We start from the raw sequence: 18,408 nt of genomic DNA, 5'->3' as shown, positions 1-18,408 counted from the left end.
TCATGGAAACAAAAAGTATTTAAAATTATTTATTTTATCACTCTGCACATTGAAGGAAAGCATAATAGACAGCAGCGGTTTCTTCCAGTATAAAGTTATTTGAACCCATTTATTTAGCTAGAAACACCGGCTTGAGGAGGTGCTGGCATATTCCACTTATAATAATTCGTCTTAAAACAATTGTCATATTTGCAGCATGTTGAAGAAAATATTGTCTAAGTCCTTTGTTCTTCTGAGTCGCGATCCCCAAGAGTTCAAGGTACTTTGGGGGAATGCTGGGTGGCCTGATGAGTGCATGAAAATCAAGGTTTGCATTCTGAAAATACTCTTAAATACACACAAGTGTTGTTTGGGTGTGGAGCTCAGATTCCTCCTCTGGGCTAGGACCTTTGAAGGACGTGTTATGAAAGTTTCAGGTCAGTTTCCATTGTTCCTTCTTCTGTCCTCCCCCTGCTTCCTTTTCCATTTTCTTCCTTTGTTTTCTGAGGTTCTTTGTTCTCCGTCTGCTGTTTTCTGCTGCTACAGAGCTTCTGCTCGCCAGGCCACACCTTCTTCCCGAGCACTGGTATTTTCTTGCCAGGCCTCTCTGTCACCTAATTCTGGAGATGGATGCATAAAAGGAACATCCTGTGTAGTTGCTAATTTACTAGAGAAACCTGTGCTCCCAACTGACTGGTGAAAATGTAATAGTTCGCTCTTCTCGATACTGATTTTCTCAGTTTTCCTTCTAGTTGTTATCATGTCCTTAAAATTGTCGGGTTCCATTGTGTTTCCTGCTGTTTTTCGTAGTGTGGCCACTTTCCCAGTCCCTCCTTCCGTCTTTACACGTGTGGGTGCATCTTCCTCCCGGGAGGTCCATCTTCAACGTCTGTCTGCCCAGGAACTTTGAACAATCAACTGTAGTTGGCAAAGTTATTTGATCTCGACTTAATTTCCATCCTCTGTTAGATCTGCATATTAATCCCTTTAGGAGTGACAATACTGTTGCTGGGCACACACAGACTTCAAGTAGCTGAAACTGACAGCCATGGTGGAAATCCAAACTTGCCTCTCCCGCTCAGAGCTGCCACGGGCTGCTCTCGGACACAAGGCGCGGACACTTGTGCCACATTGACTTTTGAAGGTTAAGCACACCTGTGCTGCTGGGTTAAACCTTATATGGTCGTGGTATACATCGGTGGATTCTGTTTCTTCATACTTTGTTAGCATAACCGGAAGTCCGGTCTCTGAACCCGGTGCCAATCCAAATAACGAGAACAGAGTCTTGAGTGGAAAAGGAAAACATCTTTACTTTCTTTGCCGGGCAGTGGGAGCAAAGCAACAGCTACTGCCTTTAGAATGCTAGCTCCCCGTTAAGAAGTGGGTGAAGGGTTTTAAAGCTTTGTGAGGAATGTGGGGAGGGGGAAACCTGTGACGTTGCTGGCTGGCGTTTTCCCACCAGCCTTCAGCTGCTTGTAGGAAAGGAAGAGATAAGGAATTTCACAGGTGGATGGCCTTGGCTCTGTCTCTGGTGGTTTCTGGCACCAGGAAGCCAAGGAGTTCAGCCTGAGAAGCTTTAGTTTCTTGATATCTCTGGACATCAGCTTCCCTGTGATAAACTTCAAGGACCTATGATCAGCCACAACTTTAGTGGGAGCCCAGCTGAGGCCACCTGGGCTTTAAGAATTTGTAACTTCTATTTCCCTTGTAAAGCTCAGGAAGTCAAAGCTTAAAGAAGCAGATATTTACAAACGAGTGTAACTAAACAAGCAGGGAATTACAATGAATGCTTTTGGTTTTAACCCATTTATGCTGAGTTCAAGGTAGGGGACCCGATATCAGGGCTGGCATTAATTAAAAGCCTGTAATGTTAGGAGTTTTTGCATCTTTTTTCACGAGGGATGTTGGTCTGTGATTTCTTTCTTTTTCTGTAACATCTTTTTTCTGGTTTTGGTATCTGGTTCATGCCGGCCTCCTAAAATAAGTTGGCAAGTATCCTCTACCTCTATTCTCTGAAACAGCTTGTATGAGGTTGTTATTTCTTCTTTGAATGTTTGATGGGATTCACCAGTAGAACTGTCAGGGTCTAGGAATTTACTCCATTTACAAGCCAACAAATGATTCTGAAGCCGTTTCATAAATGTTGGCAGACGACACAAAATACCTGGGTCAGAGACAAACGACTTCGATACTCACAGCGCATCAAAAGTACGAGTGTCAGTGTATTTGTTTTGGTTCCTCTTTTCCCCCCAAAACAGTGGGGCGGACGCAGAGGGAGCCAGAGTGTACTGCACGTGCTTTAGGGCTGTTTCCCACCTGGAGAACACAGAGCTTGGGGAATCCTCCACTTTTACAGAAGCAGTAGGAAGCCTGCTGGATCTTGGGGGAAATGTTAACTCACCCTTCAAGGCTGCTTGCTGTAAACATAACCCTAAGATATGGCCTGGACCAAGAGCAGTCAGGACAAAGATTCTAGTCATGCCCATGAGAATACACAGGGAGGCTCCCTTCCTATTGCGGGTTGCCTCCCTCAATAATGAACAATGAATGTCCTTGGCATGACACATTTTTGGCCAGACTTGAATTTTCACGTGAGCATGCCACTCCACTGGCCACTCTGACTAGTCTGACTGATAGATGCTGGGACCCAGTCTCTTCAATTTGTCTCATCCAGCATTGAATGGAGACGACCATCAACAGGATGCCAGGAAGCAACACAAGGTCAACCTGCAGGATTGACCTCAATGATGCTCCCCGTGGTCCAGAGTCAGACAACTGTGAACACGTCCCGGGGAGAACAGTGGGTCTTATTTTATGCAGCCAGGATGTGTCTACAACCCAAGCAAGCGACTTTAGATGGACCTGCTGATCTTTGGTGACATTGCCAATAATTACAGGGAGCGATAGACAGGCCAAAAAACAACCCAAGCCCCAGTGGATAGACACTTTGTGGCCCATTTTCCCCACATACAAACATGTAACCTGAAGGGACACAGGACACAAGTTGTTGTGAAACCCACCTTGGATCACCATCTCACAGGTTTGGCTGAGCCACATGGGCAGTGGCACCGAGTGGGTACAGCCTCAGTTGCCGTACATGGCACAGCTCGAGGAGGACCAGATGCTGGGGGAGGTACGTGAGCTGAGTCAGTCAGCCTGAATCGAGGTTTGTCAGTCTGTGTCTCTGTGTACACAGGAGGGAGGTGCTGTGGACGGCATATCCACATGGGTTTCCTGTTTCACAGCAGACAGATGAGGATGACACCCAGCAGCAGACCTGAGTGTCAGCAGCAGCTGTTTCTGGACTCAGGCGGCAGTGTTGAATCCAGGGGACAAAGGGAGCACTCACTGTTTTCCCCTTGAGTACCGTGCTCGGGGGCCTATGGTGTTCCTTCCCCAAGCACTGAGGTTATTGTTGCCCCTGCACGGCCACAAAGTCAGTGTGTCCCCTCCAGGAGCTATAACTTCACCCTTTTGTTCCGTCCATCCCCTATTTGCATCCAGACCTTTCATCCATAAGAGTCATGTGTGAGTGGAACAAGGTGATTTTTACATTTTTCTAAACTCATTGCATTTCCTACCTTGACACCCACGTGACCACAAAGGGGGTAACTCAGCAAGCAGTGTACTCAACCAAGCGGCCATTATCTTTGTGATCCAGGATCATATCAACCCAACGAGAGAAGCCAGGGGGCTGAACCAGAATTAACCTGGGGTCTCCTAGGCCCCTGTGGGCTGTGCCAGAGGATGAACCAACCAGGCTGGCCAGGAAATGTTAGTAGGGGAAAGAAAGAAGCATCGTGCCCAGGCCTGGTCAAGGTGGAATTCTGAATTGTCAAATCGGTCTGTATAACCCCCATGTATAGTAAAGAATTAACTTCACCCAGAGAGAGGTCTTGCCTGGCTCCTGGGAGGCGATCTTAAGCCTTTGGACTGTCCTGCCCGATAAGAGTGTCTTTGTTTACCTGGGGACCTTGGGAGGGGCCAGATAGTCTATGGGGACAATGATTTATGGTGGTGGCTCTGGGCCAATGGCATCTGCTCAGCCTCCAGAGGGGCTGAAGTCCGAGGTCAGCCACACAGGTCGTCAATCATGTCTATGTGACCAAGTGTCAGTAAAAATTCTGGACGGCAAGGCTCAGGTGAGCTGGTTGGAAATACTCCGTGATTGTTGTCACACATCCTTGCTGGAAACGTTAGCATCACCCAAGACTCCACGAGGAGAGACAACTGGAGGCTCACGCCTGGTCTCTGCTGGACTCTGCCCCATGCGCCTCTTCCCCTGGCTGATTTTAATCTGTTCCTTTCTCTGTAATAAACCATAACCGTGAGTGGAACAGCTTTCCATGAGTTCTGTGAGTCCTTCCAGCAAATTGTCCAACCCGAGGGTGGTCTCGGGGACCCCCCAGACTTTACAGCCCATAATCCCCCACCATTTTGTCGTGATCATTGTCCAGGAAGTGGCCAAGGGGGGATGACCCCTTTCTGGGAACTTCTGCTTTCAGTGGCCAAACTGTCTTCCTCAGGTGTAGATGCTAGGAGAAGTTGAGGGGGGTGAGTGGGGACTCTTTCAGAGCTGGTTTTGGAAGCTGTTTCAGCACTTAGCACACCGCAGGCCCGTGGACCACAGGGAGGGAAGGCCCACCTGGACTGTCAGTCCACTGTTGAGTGAGTTTGCAATGAAAGGTGCTTCACCGTCAGACTGAAGACAGTTGCAAAAGCCACCATGTAGTGGGCAGAGTCAGCAGGTCAGACTGGACCAGCAACGCTGTAACCTGAAAAAGTGTCAAGAGCAGGGAGGCGCTGTCATGGGTTGAATTGTGGCCCCCCCAAAATCGTGAAGACCTAACCCCCAATACCTGTGAATGTGACCTTGTTTGCTAACAGGGTCTTTGCCGATGATCAAGTTAAGATGAGGTCGTTAGTTCTCTATATCAATTACACCTAAATAAAACTGTTTTTTAAAAAAGATGAGGTCACTTGTGTGGGCTCTAATCCAATATGACTGTTATCCTTATAAAAAGGGGAAATTTGAGGAAAGATGGAGAGTGACATTATCAATGTGACAGCATAAGAATTTTCTACTGTCTACCCCCGAAGACACCGATTTTGACTGTGAAAGATGACAAGAGTGGAGCCATATTAAAACAGAGCCAGAGCAGCCACTTCAGAGGAATTGCCTTCCATGTCCTGTTTTCTTTATCTTCCAAACTGGACCAAACCTCCAGCATTCCAAGATGTCAGCAAGGACAAGAACATCCTGTCTGTGAGAAGTGATGGAACTGGACTTTGCTGATGGCTGAATCGCTAACCCGTCCATGGGGTACAAGTCTAGCCTCTTGCCTGATGACCGAATGTCAAGCCAGTCTACGAAGTACAAACCTAGCCTCACCTCGACCCGCACCAAAGAACTCGGCCTTCATACAACTCACCTCACCTTCCTCCTTCTCCCCATAAAAGCCCTGAGCCCTCTCCTGTAATCGGGACGCTCTTTGCGTTTCTCCCTGAATCTCTGCTCCCCAATTGCAATTCTTTGATCCCAAATAAACGCTTTGCCTCTTAAACTGGTTTCTGCTTCTGTAGAGTGAAATAACAGTCACCTGTGGAGGAGAGGGCCCTCGTGGGAGTCAAGGAGTCCAGCAGAGAAGTTCCAGGACAGCACTGGGGCAAAACAATCTGAGACTGGAGGCCCTGAGGAGGGTAAGACAACAGCTTCACTTTAGACAGACACCCCCGCCCCAAGGCGGCACAGCTCAGCGCCAAGAGAGGCCTCCTTGGCCCCTTACTTCTCCCTCAGAGGAAAGTTCATACCAAGCAATGGGCTCACCCTGCTTGCTGTGATCTGTGCCAATGAATCACAGTGAGTTAGGGATCGAGAGAGGAAGTCTAATTAGAGTAGATCAGCTGGCAGATCAGAAGACGGGTGACTAGTGTCTCAAAAAGCCATCTGCAAGGACTCCAGAATCTTGAGGCAGTTAGAGAGGGAAAATGGGCCACAAGGAGGGGTCCAGGGATGCTGGGCTCCAGGCATCACACTGTTCCATTCTTCTGTCAGCTGCAATGGACACCTTGTAGGTGTGTTTCTCGCCTGTGGTCAGCCTGTTCCTGGAAAGAAGCTAATAGAACAAAGTTTTAATTTATTAAGCTCTTGGGGAGTCCATGCGTAAGCAGAGGCCATATATCAGGACAGCATGTGGGTTTTTTGGGTCCCAGCTCTACGGAGGAGTGAGTGGTGAGAAGAATCTCAAAGGGCCCGTCCATTTGGGTGACGACTGGTTTTCGAGTCCCTGGTCTTTCCAAGTTTTCAGTGAAACATGATCATCAGGTCGGAAGGCATGTAGAGGGACGTCAGACAGATAAGCAAATTCATGGACAGAAGCTAATGCCGAGCTTAATGATTTAACGTAATTAGCAATCGTGACGTCCCTTAAAACATGCAGAGATCAGTCCCAGGGGAAGATGCCTGAACGGGTCTCCCATATGGAATTTTGAAAGGACCGATTTAAGTCCACTTTGGGGAGCTCCTGGAACCCGAGGCAGGGCCGGGGGCAGTGCCTCATGCCAAGTTAGCCGTGCTTCCTGACAGATTCTGCACTGGTCTTCTGTAAGGCGGGGTTCATCTTCTCCGTCTTTCCAGATGCCTGGGGTCTCCAAGCTGAGAGTAGCATCCATCAGACGGCTAAGCTTCTGGACACTTGCTGCGTCATTTGGGAGACAAAAGCTGGTCCATTACCGCTCTGCAAGGCGTAAGGCAGACAAACCTAGCGATGATTTCTCAGCATGGTGCGAGTGACTTCTGGTACTTTCTCAGTCCTGATGGGAAGGGCTTCTATCCACCTGGCGAAGCTGTCCACAGACACTAACAAAAACCTAAAGTTCCCAGCTGCCCGGGGCATCTGGGCAAAGTCCATTTGCCAGGCTTCAGAAGGCCAATTCCTTCATGTCAGGGGCTGAGGTGCGGGGGACCGGAAGCGGTCTTGGGTTGTTCTTTGCACCAGATTATGCAGTTTTTACTCACCTGTTGTATAGCCTTTTGCAGGTGGGGCCCTATGATGCACTTCTGGACCCACTGGAGGGCAGCATCTCTTCCACAGCACATGCTCTCATGTCCTCGTCTCAAGATGGGGTATAAGAGGGCCTCAGGTATTAGGATCACCCCGTGGGCACCCCGCTTCCTGCCTCCCGGGCGTTCAGTGTCGCATCCCCATCCTTTAGCCCCTTCCTCATCCTTTTCAGAATACATCGGCTTGTGGGCAGTGAGCTCCATCCGTGGCAGTGGGATCCCGTCACGGCAGGGGTGTCTGTCCTAGCAGCCCGTTTGGCTGCTCGGCCAGCCAGTCTGTCTCCTTGGGCAACAGGTGTATTGTCCCCCTGGTGGCCAGGGCAACGCGTGATGGCTACCCGATAAGGGTCGTGAACCGCACCAAGCAGCTCTAGCGTTTCAGGGCGTGTCTGGTCTCCTTTGTCCCTGCTGTTGGGAGTTCCCTCTCCTTCCAGGTGGGCCCGTGAGCATGAACTACAGCACAGGCACAGCAGGAATCTGCGTATATTTACTGGATGTGCAGACCGAGGGGGGCGAGGATTTCCGCCTCTGGAGCCCGCGTCCCTGGGGGAGGGGCTTTACCCTCTACAGTCTCTTGTAAAGTTCTGACCCCATGTACGCGCCTCTTACCTTGATCCGTGAAGCTGCTGCCATCTGTGCAGAGTTCCAGGTCCGGCTCTTCCAGCGGACAGGCCAACAAATCAGGTCAGCTAGAATGCGCCATCTCCATGACTCGTGAGCGGTCATGTTCTGAGGCTCCTGACTCTCCTTAGGGAGAAGGTGGCTGGGCTTGGGGAGGACGACACTTGCATCCGTACATTGGGATCGTCCAGAAGGAGGGCCTGGGACCTACCCATCCGTCCTGCAGGGAGCCGGTGTCCCCCTTTCTGTTCTGATACTGTGAGGACTTGCTGTGACACAGATACCGTGGTCGCTTGGCCCAGGGTGAATTTTTCAGCTTCCTGCAGGATGTCACAAGCAGCAGACACTACCCTGAGGCAGGGGGCCAGCCTTGGACAGTCTGATCCAATTGCTTGCAAAAATAGTCCACTGGCCGTGGGGTCACGCCCAGGTTTTGAGTTAATACCCTCGAGCTTATTCCCTGCCTTTCACGTGCTTACAGGCTGGAGGGCTTGTCCAGGTTAGGAAGCCCCAAGGCTGGGGCTGAAATTAACTGTGCCTTGATGGCATCAAAGGCCACCTGACATTCCTTTGTCCATCCTAGTGGCTCCTGGTCGAGCCCTTTTACAGCCTCATAGAGGGGCTCTCCCGTGAGACTATAGTTAGGGATCCAGATGCGACAGAAACCAGCCCTGCCCAGAATCCCCGCAGCTGTCGCCGGGTGGTGGGAGGGTCGGGCACGCTGTGGCTGTCTCTCTGTCTGGCAGCAGGTCCCTTTGGCCTTTTGATAAGGTCAACCCTAAGTGCGTAACTTTTTGTTTGCAGATCTGTGCTTTCTTTTGTGAGCCCTGATACCCACATTCAGCCCAATGATCAAGGTCTTGGTTGTGTTGGCAGGAAGTTCTCCTAAGTGGGGCTCGCGATCAGCAAGTCATCCCCGTACTGTCACAGCGATCCTTCTTGTGATTGTGAGCGGCTCAGGTCTGCAGCCAGGGCCTTCCCTAACCGCGCAGGGAGTTTTGAAGTGCTGGGGGAGCGCTGTCCAACAACATGGCTGAGCGGCCTGAGGGTCTGGGTCACGCCATCCAAAGGCACAAACTTGTTGCGATTCTTCTGTGAGCGTATGCAGACGAATGTGCCTTTAAGTCCAAAACTGAAAACCAGCCAAATTCACCCAGAATGTCGAGTAGCAAGGGGAAGGGCTGGGCACCACAGGGTGCAGGTCCTGAACCACCTCATTTACGGCACGAAGGTCCTGAAGAAACCACTATTCCTCTGAATTGGGTTTCTTGACCAGGAGAATAGGAGGATCACATGGCAAATGGCAAGGTCTGATTAAGCCCGCCGCCAGGAATTTCTGCAGCGCTGGCTGGACGCCCTTCTGAGCCTCCTGTCTCAGCAGATATTGCTTCAGGCTATGTGTACTGGCTGAACAGTGTTTGCTTTCCCAGCTTTCCCCTCCGCCCACATGTCCGGTCTCACCTCCTTGAGGAGCTCAGGTGGCAGTGGGTCCAGCGGTGGTGTTTGAACATCAAGCAGAACCATCTGGAACCATAAGGATGATTGTTCTCATGGCACTTCCACCTCTACTTGGCCTGGAGCAAAGGTCACTTGAGCATTCAGTTTACATAGAAGGTTTCGTCCCAGGAGGAGACCAGGGCATTCAGACAAATAAAATTTTTCCAACTGAAAGATCCAAGGTGGAGCAAGCAGACTGTAGGCAAACGAAGCTGGCCAGTTGCCCTTGCCCAATTATGTCTGTGGGATACTGTCGCAGTGGAAATTGACCCGCCCCGGGGAGGGCCCCCTGACCGACTTTTGTCCCTTGCTGGGTTTGAGAAGGAGAGAGTCCCTCTCTCAGCCCTGGCGATCCCTCAGGCATCTTCCCCTGGGCGAGCGGTGCGCCTGGAAAAAGGGAGGACGAGGAGGGGCCGGGACTCCTCATCCATTGTCCCTGTCCCCTGGTCCACATACAGCAGCACGAAGGCTTGAATATAGGGGATTGCACCTTCCTTTCCTTCCTGCTTGCAGGACAATTCCAGCTGCAACATGGTGTCATAACCGAGCGACCTGTGTGGGGTCCACTGTCCTCCTGGGCTCAGCATGTACTGAGGCCAGGCTACATTGCAGGAAAGATCACTCTTTTCTTGGTCACGGGCTCATAAGTGAAACCAGCCCAAGTGGCCAGCATGCACCCTAGCAGGCCTTTTCATTTTGGGGTCTGGGGGACGGACAGAGTGGAGCCAGGGAGGAAAACTGGCACACAGCCACGTCCCACTACGCCCCAGCACACAGTCCCCCCCAGGGCGACACAAGCCAAAGAGGCCAGGGGGAAGGGTTTGAGGCAGGCAAAGACCTAATCTCCCACCACCAGTGTGGGGGTCAGGCACCTGGCAGAAGGTCCTTAAATCTCCTGTTTGGCAGGAAGTCCAAGTCCGGCTCACTTTGAGGCCACACCTGACCTCCACACAATGACGGCAAAGAAGGCGCCGGACAAGACAGACAGAGGGAAAGACGGTCAGGCCGTGCTCTCAGGCTCCTCCATGGGCTGACACACAAACAGCAGCCCCCACTGAGATGTGCAATTCTGGCTTGACCTTGACGGAAAAGGTCGCAGACTTCACGTCCCCACAGAGGACAGAATGAGCCCCAGGAGTCCGCTGTGGGATCCTGACACAGAGAGACACTGGCGCACAGACTGGCGGAGCAACACACACACTCAGGAGAACAGACCTCACAGCCAGGCGTGCGCAGCACAGCAAAGCCACAGACTAGTCCTCCAGACGATATCCTAGGCATTCTGTACCTTATCCCTAAAGGACGGCGCCTGAACCAGATGGACCTTGGCCTCACCAAGGCCCCCAGACAAGGAAAAAGGGATGTAGTACCTGGGAGGTGGAGGCCGGATGACTCCCCTGGCTGCAGACGCAAGCTCCTCAGCTTAGGATCAGTCATTCTTTGCCCGAGGCAGTCGGCCAGTGAGGCAGCCACAAGGGGAATATCCTGGGCGGAAAAAAGGAAAAGAAAAAGCTGCCAGCAGCTGTGGGGAAAAATCCCCAAACAGCTTCCTCCAAGTCGACGAGCCACCGGCAGAGGCTGTGGTCCCATCTGGGTCACCAGCATTGATATCCAGCAATGGGCTGGCTCTGCTCCCCTCGATCTGAGCCAATTAATCACAATGAGTCAGGGATCCAGAAAGGAAGTTTAATTAGATTAGATTAGCCGGCAAATGGGAAGACGGGGGACTAATGTCTCAAAAACCCATCTTCGAGGATTACAGAAGCTTGAGGCAGTTATAGAGGGAAAATGGGCAGCGAGGAGGGGTCCAGGGACGCCGCGCTCCAGGCGTGCCAGGCTCCGGGCATCACATGGCTCCATTCTCCTCTCCGCTGTGATGGACAGCTTGTAGGTGTGTTTCCAGCCTGTGGTCAGCCTGTTCCTGGAGAGAAACTCCTAGAACAAAGTTTTGATTTATCAAGCTATCGGGGAGTACATCCGTCAGCAGAGGCCACGAATCAGGAGAGAATGGGACTTTCTCAGAGCACATGCGGAGCAGGAGGGGTCACACAGAGCAGGGGCAGGGCCCTTTAGCTCACACGATGGCCTCCCTGGCGCTCCCTTACAGAGAGAGGGGGTGCTGAGCGCCTGCCGCCCCAGCCGAGCCGGACGCTGCCGCGGAGGCCCGCGTCTCTCTCCGCATCCAGAGCGCGGAGCCGTGAGCTGCGCGGGCCGGACGGTGGGCGCCGGGAGAACAGCAGCCCGGGCTCCGCGCAGAATGGAGGGAAAGGAGGCAGATCCCACTGACCGTGCGCAGACGCCATCAGAAGGCCACCCGTGAGCCAGTGAGGACTCCTATAGGACCTGCGGATGCCCCCAACTGGCCCGCGGCACCCCCGACATTCGTGCACCTCACCCCCACACAAGCCCACCCCCAGGCCGGCTCCCTGTGCGGCCCCCCAGGGCGGGGAGAGCGAGCCTTCGCAGGAGCCTAGTGCGCGTGCGCAGAGCCGACCCGGCCCCGCAGGCTCCTGGATAAACCGCAGCACCCACAGCGCGCGGCACCCGCGGCGGAAGGGGTGCCCGCGCCCGGCCCGGCTCTGCAGCATCGAGGGAGGGCACAGGCCCCGAAGACTGACTCCCCGAGAGACAGCCGGAAGTGGGAAGAAGCACATCCGCAGAAAGGTCTAGAAACGCTCAGAAGCCCACGCAGGGCTGATGGAAGGTATTCCCTCTGTACCTCGGTTGCAGCCTCGTGAGCGAGTCTGGATCGGAGCCCGCGAATTTGTGCCCGGATTCCCGGCGCGAAGAAACTGCGGAGGATCATGTGTGCTGTTTGAAGCCACTAACTGCCATCCAGCAACAGGTAACCAAGACGCTTAGGTTTAATTCCATCCTCTTTTTCGACCTTCTTGACATGGGGCATCAAGAATCAATTTTCTAATGTATGCATTCCTTTCTAATATATGCATTTAAAGCCACAAAATTTCCCCTAAGCGCTGCTGTAGGTGTATCCCACACATTCTCTCGTGTCATATCATCCTTTTCATTCAGTTCAAAACATTTGATAGATTTCAGACCTATGGATTCTCTACAAATGTGCTACTTAATTTCCAGGCAATTATGGATTTTCCCATTTCCTTTTTATTACTGATTTACAGCTTGATTCTGTTATGCTCAGAGAACATATTGCTATAAGTGACTTTAATCTTTTGAAACTTTTAAGGACTTCCTTGTGGCCTGGCATAAGGTTGATTTTGGTGAGAATTCCGCGTGTATTTGGAAAGGAGTTGGTCACGGGTGGTGCACTGTTCTACATCAATGACGTCTTGTTGATAATTATGTTGTTTGAATCTTCAGTGTCCTTTCCAATTACTTCTGCTTGTCCTCTCAGCTATCGAGAGAGAAAGGGCTCCCACTGTCATAGTGGATTTATCTATTTTTCCCTCGAATTCTCCCATTTTTTGATGTAGGTATTTCAAAGCTATGCTACGGGGTGGACGGGTCAGGACCGTGGTGTCTTCCTGTTGGGTTGGCTCTTCTGTCCATGAGGAAATATCTCCTTTAATTCCTGTTTGTTCTTCTTGCCTTGAATTCGACTCTGTCTAACGCTAATACGACTACCCCGCTTTATTCGGTGAAGGAGTGTACGGTGTGTATTCTTCCATCCCATTACTTCTGACGTTTCCAGGTGCTAATATTTAAATTCTGTCTCTTGTAAACAACATGCAGTTGGACTTATTTTCTCTTCAACCCAGCCTGACATCCTTAGTCTTAAGCTTGCAGTATTTAGTTTAATACCACAAACTCAATGGCTTAAAACAGCAGAAATTTACTCCCTCACGGTTCTGGAGGCCACACGTCCAAAATGAAAGTGCCGGCAGGACCACGCTCTCCCTGGAGGCTCTTGGGGAGAGTTCGGTTCCTCCCTCTTCCAGCTGCTGCTGGATGCTGGTCTCCTTGGCTTGTGGCTGCCTCGCCCCATCTCTGCCTCTGCCTTCACGTCACCTTCTCTCCTCTCTGTGGCCAACATCCCTCCGCTCCCCTCATGAGGGCACATGTGACTGTACTTAGAGCCAAGCTGGGTAACCCAGAGTCATCTCCGCATCTCAAGATCCCTCACACAATCGCGTCTGCAGATTCCCTTTCTGGGGTTGGTGTGCTGCCGTATAAAGCAATGTGCACAGGTTGCGAGACTAGGATGTGGATGTGTTTGGGGGGGGACCATTCTTCAGCCAATCACAACAATTATATTACACAGCCTTTCAAAGATACGCGAAACACAATAGTCCTAATGAATTGGGAAATCAAAACAAGAAAATAGTAAGAACCGATCTAATTTACAGAGTGTCCAAGGGGAGAAGAATTTGGTAAGGGGGCTGGTCTTCCCTGAGGCTAGTTCCAGCGGCTCAGCGATATATCACGGATTTAGTTTCTCCATCTTCTCTGCCTTCTGGAGTGCTGACCGCACTAGCTGTGGCTTCCCTCGTGGTTGAAAACTGGCTTCCGGAAGCTTCCATGGTTATAGGCGTCCTCTAAGAGTGTCGTCCATCCCGACTCCATCTCCCTCTCTGCTCCCAGGATGGTTTCTCAAAAGTGCAAAGTGGCTCCCATCGCTCCCATCCCTCCACACTCTTCCGTGGCTCCCCAGTGCCCACGGCCTGGAGTCAGACCCTCCCTGTGCTAAGTCCCGGCGTGGTCCGGCTCCCCTGACCTGCCCCCCCACAGCCCTGGTTTTCACACCCCAGCAGCATCACCCTTCGCTGTAGCTCCACGACGTCCCCCTGCCTCTCCTCTCCTCCGCTCCTTTGCTCTCGCTGGTCCCTCCGCTGCCACGGCCTCCTCTCCCTGCACCCTGGCTCATGGGGCCTGGAGACCCGGATCTGAGGACTGAGGTGCTGTGTGACCTTCGACGTCGACATACACTCGGGAACTCGGCTGTTCATTCTCCATAGTGCGGTTGCTGTTACTGCCATGAGGAGCAACCCACCCCGCGGGAGAGGCAGGGCCCCGGGTCAGTCACAGAACAGGACCCTGCGCGGCCCAGGCCGCCCTGTGACCACCGGACCAGAGAGGGAGCGCGGGGAGCGGGGAGGATGGAGGGGACCGGCGCCCTCTGGCGGCGGAATGGGGAACCGCGGAGAAGGGGGGCGTGTCCTCCCCAAGGTCAGAGCTGAGGGTGTTGCTCCCGCGCACCTGGTACTTGTCAGGCACCACACTAATGGCGTCACCCACGTGACACGTACTATACCTATCAAAAAAAATAGTTATTAGTTTCTTTATTTTCTGCCCGTCCTCCCCACGAGCCCTGTTTTGTTCAGGGCTGAATCCCCAGCACCTACAAGTAGGTGGGGCACACAGCAGGTGCTCAAGAAATTATGCGGGATGGAGTTAGCGTCAACGCTGCCATTAGACTCAAGCTGGAGTCTCTCCCCAAAGGGCAAGGGATCCCCAGGAGCAAGATGGGTCCCCACCTCTGGACATGCCCCGGGACCTCAAGACCCCAGAATTCCCTGAACAGGCCGCCCTCGCCTCCTCCCAGAACCGTCAGGGGCCTCTTCCGTGAGTCGGGGGTGCAAGGGGTCAGGCGTGCCCCCCTCAACCCGAGGGCCCCCTGTCGCTGCGGCTGTGGACAGAACCGGGCCAAGCAAGTGGGGCGCACAGGGGGCCCCGTGGTGGGCTGGGGAGGGAGCTTAGAAAAGCAGAGGGGTGGCTGCGAGGCCAGAGCCTGTGGCCTGCTCTCCAGCAGCCTCCATGTTCTGGGGCAGAATTCCAAGGGCTCTGAGAATTCTAATTCCAAAGGGGCCTTCCAGCCTCTGGTTCTTCAGAGGAACTTAAAGGGGTGTCGGCTACAGGGTGGGGGCGGGGAGCACCTTGTGAAGGGAGGTCGCCTGAGTTAGCCCAGGTGAAGGGGGAGCCACCTACAGGAAGTCCTGGGTGGGGTGGGGGAGGAGCAATTTGAGAACGGTCCCCTCCCCCAGTAGAGAGGAAGGAAAAATGCGTGTTTATCACCCGAGTTTCCCCAATCACTGAAAGAAGCTGGATTCAGCCCGTGAGGGAGCGAGCTGCACTCTCTCCTCCTCGAACCCAGCTCCCCAGAGCGAGCCATGGTCTCTGCAGAGAAGGAGACACACTGGAAATGGCCCTGTCCCAGTCAATCGCTGGGGACTGCCGCCTTGCAGAGATCTTTCCATTTTGCCCTTTGACGGTATTCTCATGAAGAGGCTAAATCATATATATTTTTTTTTGAGGAAGATTAGCCCTGAGCTAACATCTGCTGCCAATCCTCTTTTTGCTGAGGAAGACTGGCCCTGAGCTAACATCCGTGCCCATCTTCCTCCACTTTATATGTGGGACGCCTCCCACAGCATGGCGTGCCAAGCGATGCCATGTCCGCACCCGGGATCTGAACCGGCGAACCCCAGGCCACTAAAGTGGAACGTGCGTACTAAACTGCTGCACCACCGGGCCGGCCCCTGAAAGTAATTTTATTATGAAGTCAAGGAGTATGACAGGCTTACCGTTCTTTCCAGCTCCAGTATCCACTCATCATACACAGTTCCTGTGGGGCCACGTGGAACGTGTCTGGAGAATTGACAGAAACATTGTGCAGGATTTCAAGGCTTAGGCTGAATGCGAGGGTTGGTGGGAAATAAGTCGGTGTTAGGAAAACACACATGTTCTGGGCAAAGGGTGAGTGTGATGTTTCTTTTTATATGTCCACTTAACTGGTCTAATGGATGCCCACGTGCCTGGCCGAACTATTTGTGGGTGTGTCTGTGAGGGTGTTTCTGGAAGAGATTGGGCATTTGAATCGGTAGACTGAGTAAAGAGCTCCACCCTTGTCAGTGTAGACAGGCATCATCCAATCCATCGAGGACCTGAATAGAAGGAAAAGGTGGAGAGAGGGCGGATTCCCTCTCTCTCTTCTTGAGCTGGGACGTCCCCGTTCTCCTGTCCTGGGACATCAGAGCTCCTGGTTCTCCTGCTGTAACTGCAGGCTCTCCCGGACCAGTTCAACTGACCCCACCTCTTATCAACAGAGTGAGGAAGAATTGTCTTTCTTTCAGGGGCCACCCCGTGGCCAAGTGGTTAAGTTTGTGTGCTCCGGGTCGGCGGCCCAGGGTTTCACCAGTTCGGATCCTGGGTGCAGACACGGCACCGCTCATCAGGCCACGCTGAGGTGGCGTCCCACATGCCACAACTAGAAGGACCCACAACTAAAAATATACAACTATGTACTGGGGGGCTTTGGGGAAGGAGGAGAAGAAGAAGATTGGCAACAGATGTTAGCTCAGGTGCCACTATTTAAAAAGAAAAAAGAACTGTCTTTCAGAAAAACTGCAAAATCACACAGCCAGAGCATGCGTAAAAGAAGAAATCATGACCTGAAATGACCTTGGAACTAAAGATCCTCCTCCCCACGGAACCTAAGGATGTGGCTGGAACCTGAAAGTTGGACTCTTATCAGAAACAAGAGGTCTCTCATTCAGGAAGCTCTGGTGTCAAAATTCCTTTGCCGTCTCATCATAAATGTTTAGAACCCCATCATAAATGCTTAGAACCCCGTCATAAATGTTTAGGACCCCATCATAAATGTTTAGGACCCCATCATAAATGTTTAGAATCCCATCATAAATGTTTAGAACCTTACCGTAAATGCTTGAAGCCCGTCAATGAAAACCTGTCCCACCCGCATTTTTCTGTGCCAGCCTGCTCTCCCTAACCTCTTAAGTTTTGCCCCAAATCCTGAATCAGGGAGACAGAGCTCAGGGCACACGCCCCCTGTCTCCCTGCGGGTCCATGTTGCAGAATAAAAACTGATCTCTCGCCCCAAAGGATGATGCCATAATTAATTGGCTTGATTATGTGCATTGGGCAGAGAACCCCGAATTTGTGTGGAAACACAGCCTTCAGGCAGGAGACTGTGGGACTTCTTGGCCTCCATAACTGCGTGAGTCAGTTCCTATAATAAATCTCCTTTACTATATATCCACAGATACGCTATTGGTCCTGTTTCTCCAGAGAACTCTGACTAATACAGTGGAAGTCACTTCTTTAAGTGTTAAATAGACTCAGACCCTAATTTGGGTCTAATTTAATAGATTCAGACAGGTTGTTACTTACAGAGACAGTGAAAGCAATCGTAGGACAGGCCCCAGCTGACCGTGTCCCTTGTCCCGCGAGATAACGCTGAAACAAAATGGGCCGAGGAGGTGATGATGAAACACGAGCAGAGGATGCCGGGTTACTAAGGAGCTGACGTCACGCTGAGGCTAAGCAGCTTTATAGCCTAAAGCTGTGCCCTAGGGGGGTCAGGGTGAGGCAGAAAGCCAAAGGCCTGGCTGGAACCTGGAAGGACTGAGAAGCTGTCACCTGACGGCCTCCTGGGAAGATGGGGTTGGGGGGGAGTAAGACGTGGCCTTGTAGTGTCGCTGATTAATTACCACGAGTAACTCAAAGGAGGTTTCAGAAGCACTTAACTGTTTCTCCAAATTGTTTTTTTTAGTTATATTAAGAGATGTGATTACCAACCACCCTGAACTGGTCCAGACGCCACTGCAAGAGCTACTGAGAAGCGCCCAAGAGATGACCTTTGGCTCATTTTAATGTTAAGATCTCCACCCCAGGAGGAGCTCAGGCCTTATTCCCAGAACACGCGATATATGTGGAAGCGTGTTTTCCAGCCGAGCCAGTGCCAGCAAATACCTATCTCTCTCTCTCGAATATTCATTCCCCCTCTGAAATAAAAGTCCCCTGCTTCCCCTTGCTCAGGGTCCACGGCTTCAAAAAGGACTCCCCGTGGTCTCTATTTGCTGCAAATAAATCTTACTTTGTGTGACAACGACTGCTGCCGAAGGCTTTGATTTCAACTCAACAGGAAGTGGACCCACTTTGGTTCCGTAACAGTAGCGGCTCCTCCCGAGCCGCCGATGCTCTCAGATCTGGGAGGACCTCAGGGAGTTCCTCTAAGACTCAGACCCGTACTAAGTGTTCCCGCTGTGGCTTTCCTCTGTGGGGACGTGCAAGGGCGCCGGGGCTCCCCCTGCGCTCTCCCTTTATCATTCGTAAGCTTTACCCTCCGATAAACCACTTGCACTCCTTTTGTAAACGTGTGTTCCTAGGTTCTCTATTTGTCTATTTGGCATCCATTAGTCAAAGAGCCAAACTAATGGCCAAAGTCGTTTTACGTCTCCCTTGCGATCCAGCTTTTGCAGGTGTGTGAAAGTCATATTACAAACCCCGCAAACAATCCCAAGTTCATACCC

General features: G+C 52.0%; 1 long non-coding RNA gene and 1 pseudogene across 1 annotated transcript; one reads left to right on the top strand and one right to left on the bottom strand.

The window, feature by feature from the left end:
- Positions 1-49: 49 nt before the first annotated feature.
- Positions 50-3,036, bottom strand: LOC124250356 (receptor-binding cancer antigen expressed on SiSo cells-like; annotated as a pseudogene).
- Positions 3,037-11,836: 8,800 nt separating this feature from the next.
- On the top strand, positions 11,837-17,984 carry LOC124249387 (uncharacterized). Its single transcript, XR_006891381.1, has 2 exons — positions 11,837-12,005; positions 17,649-17,984. It is a non-coding gene; the product is annotated as an uncharacterized LOC124249387 (long non-coding RNA).
- The last annotated feature ends 424 nt before the right edge of the window (positions 17,985-18,408 follow it).

This window comes from Equus quagga, chromosome 13 (genome assembly GCF_021613505.1).
Source record: "Equus quagga isolate Etosha38 chromosome 13, UCLA_HA_Equagga_1.0, whole genome shotgun sequence".
NCBI classification, from domain to species: domain Eukaryota; kingdom Metazoa; phylum Chordata; class Mammalia; order Perissodactyla; family Equidae; genus Equus; species Equus quagga.
Note: the sequence above shows the minus strand (reverse complement) of the source record. Positions and strands in the feature narration are given on the sequence as shown.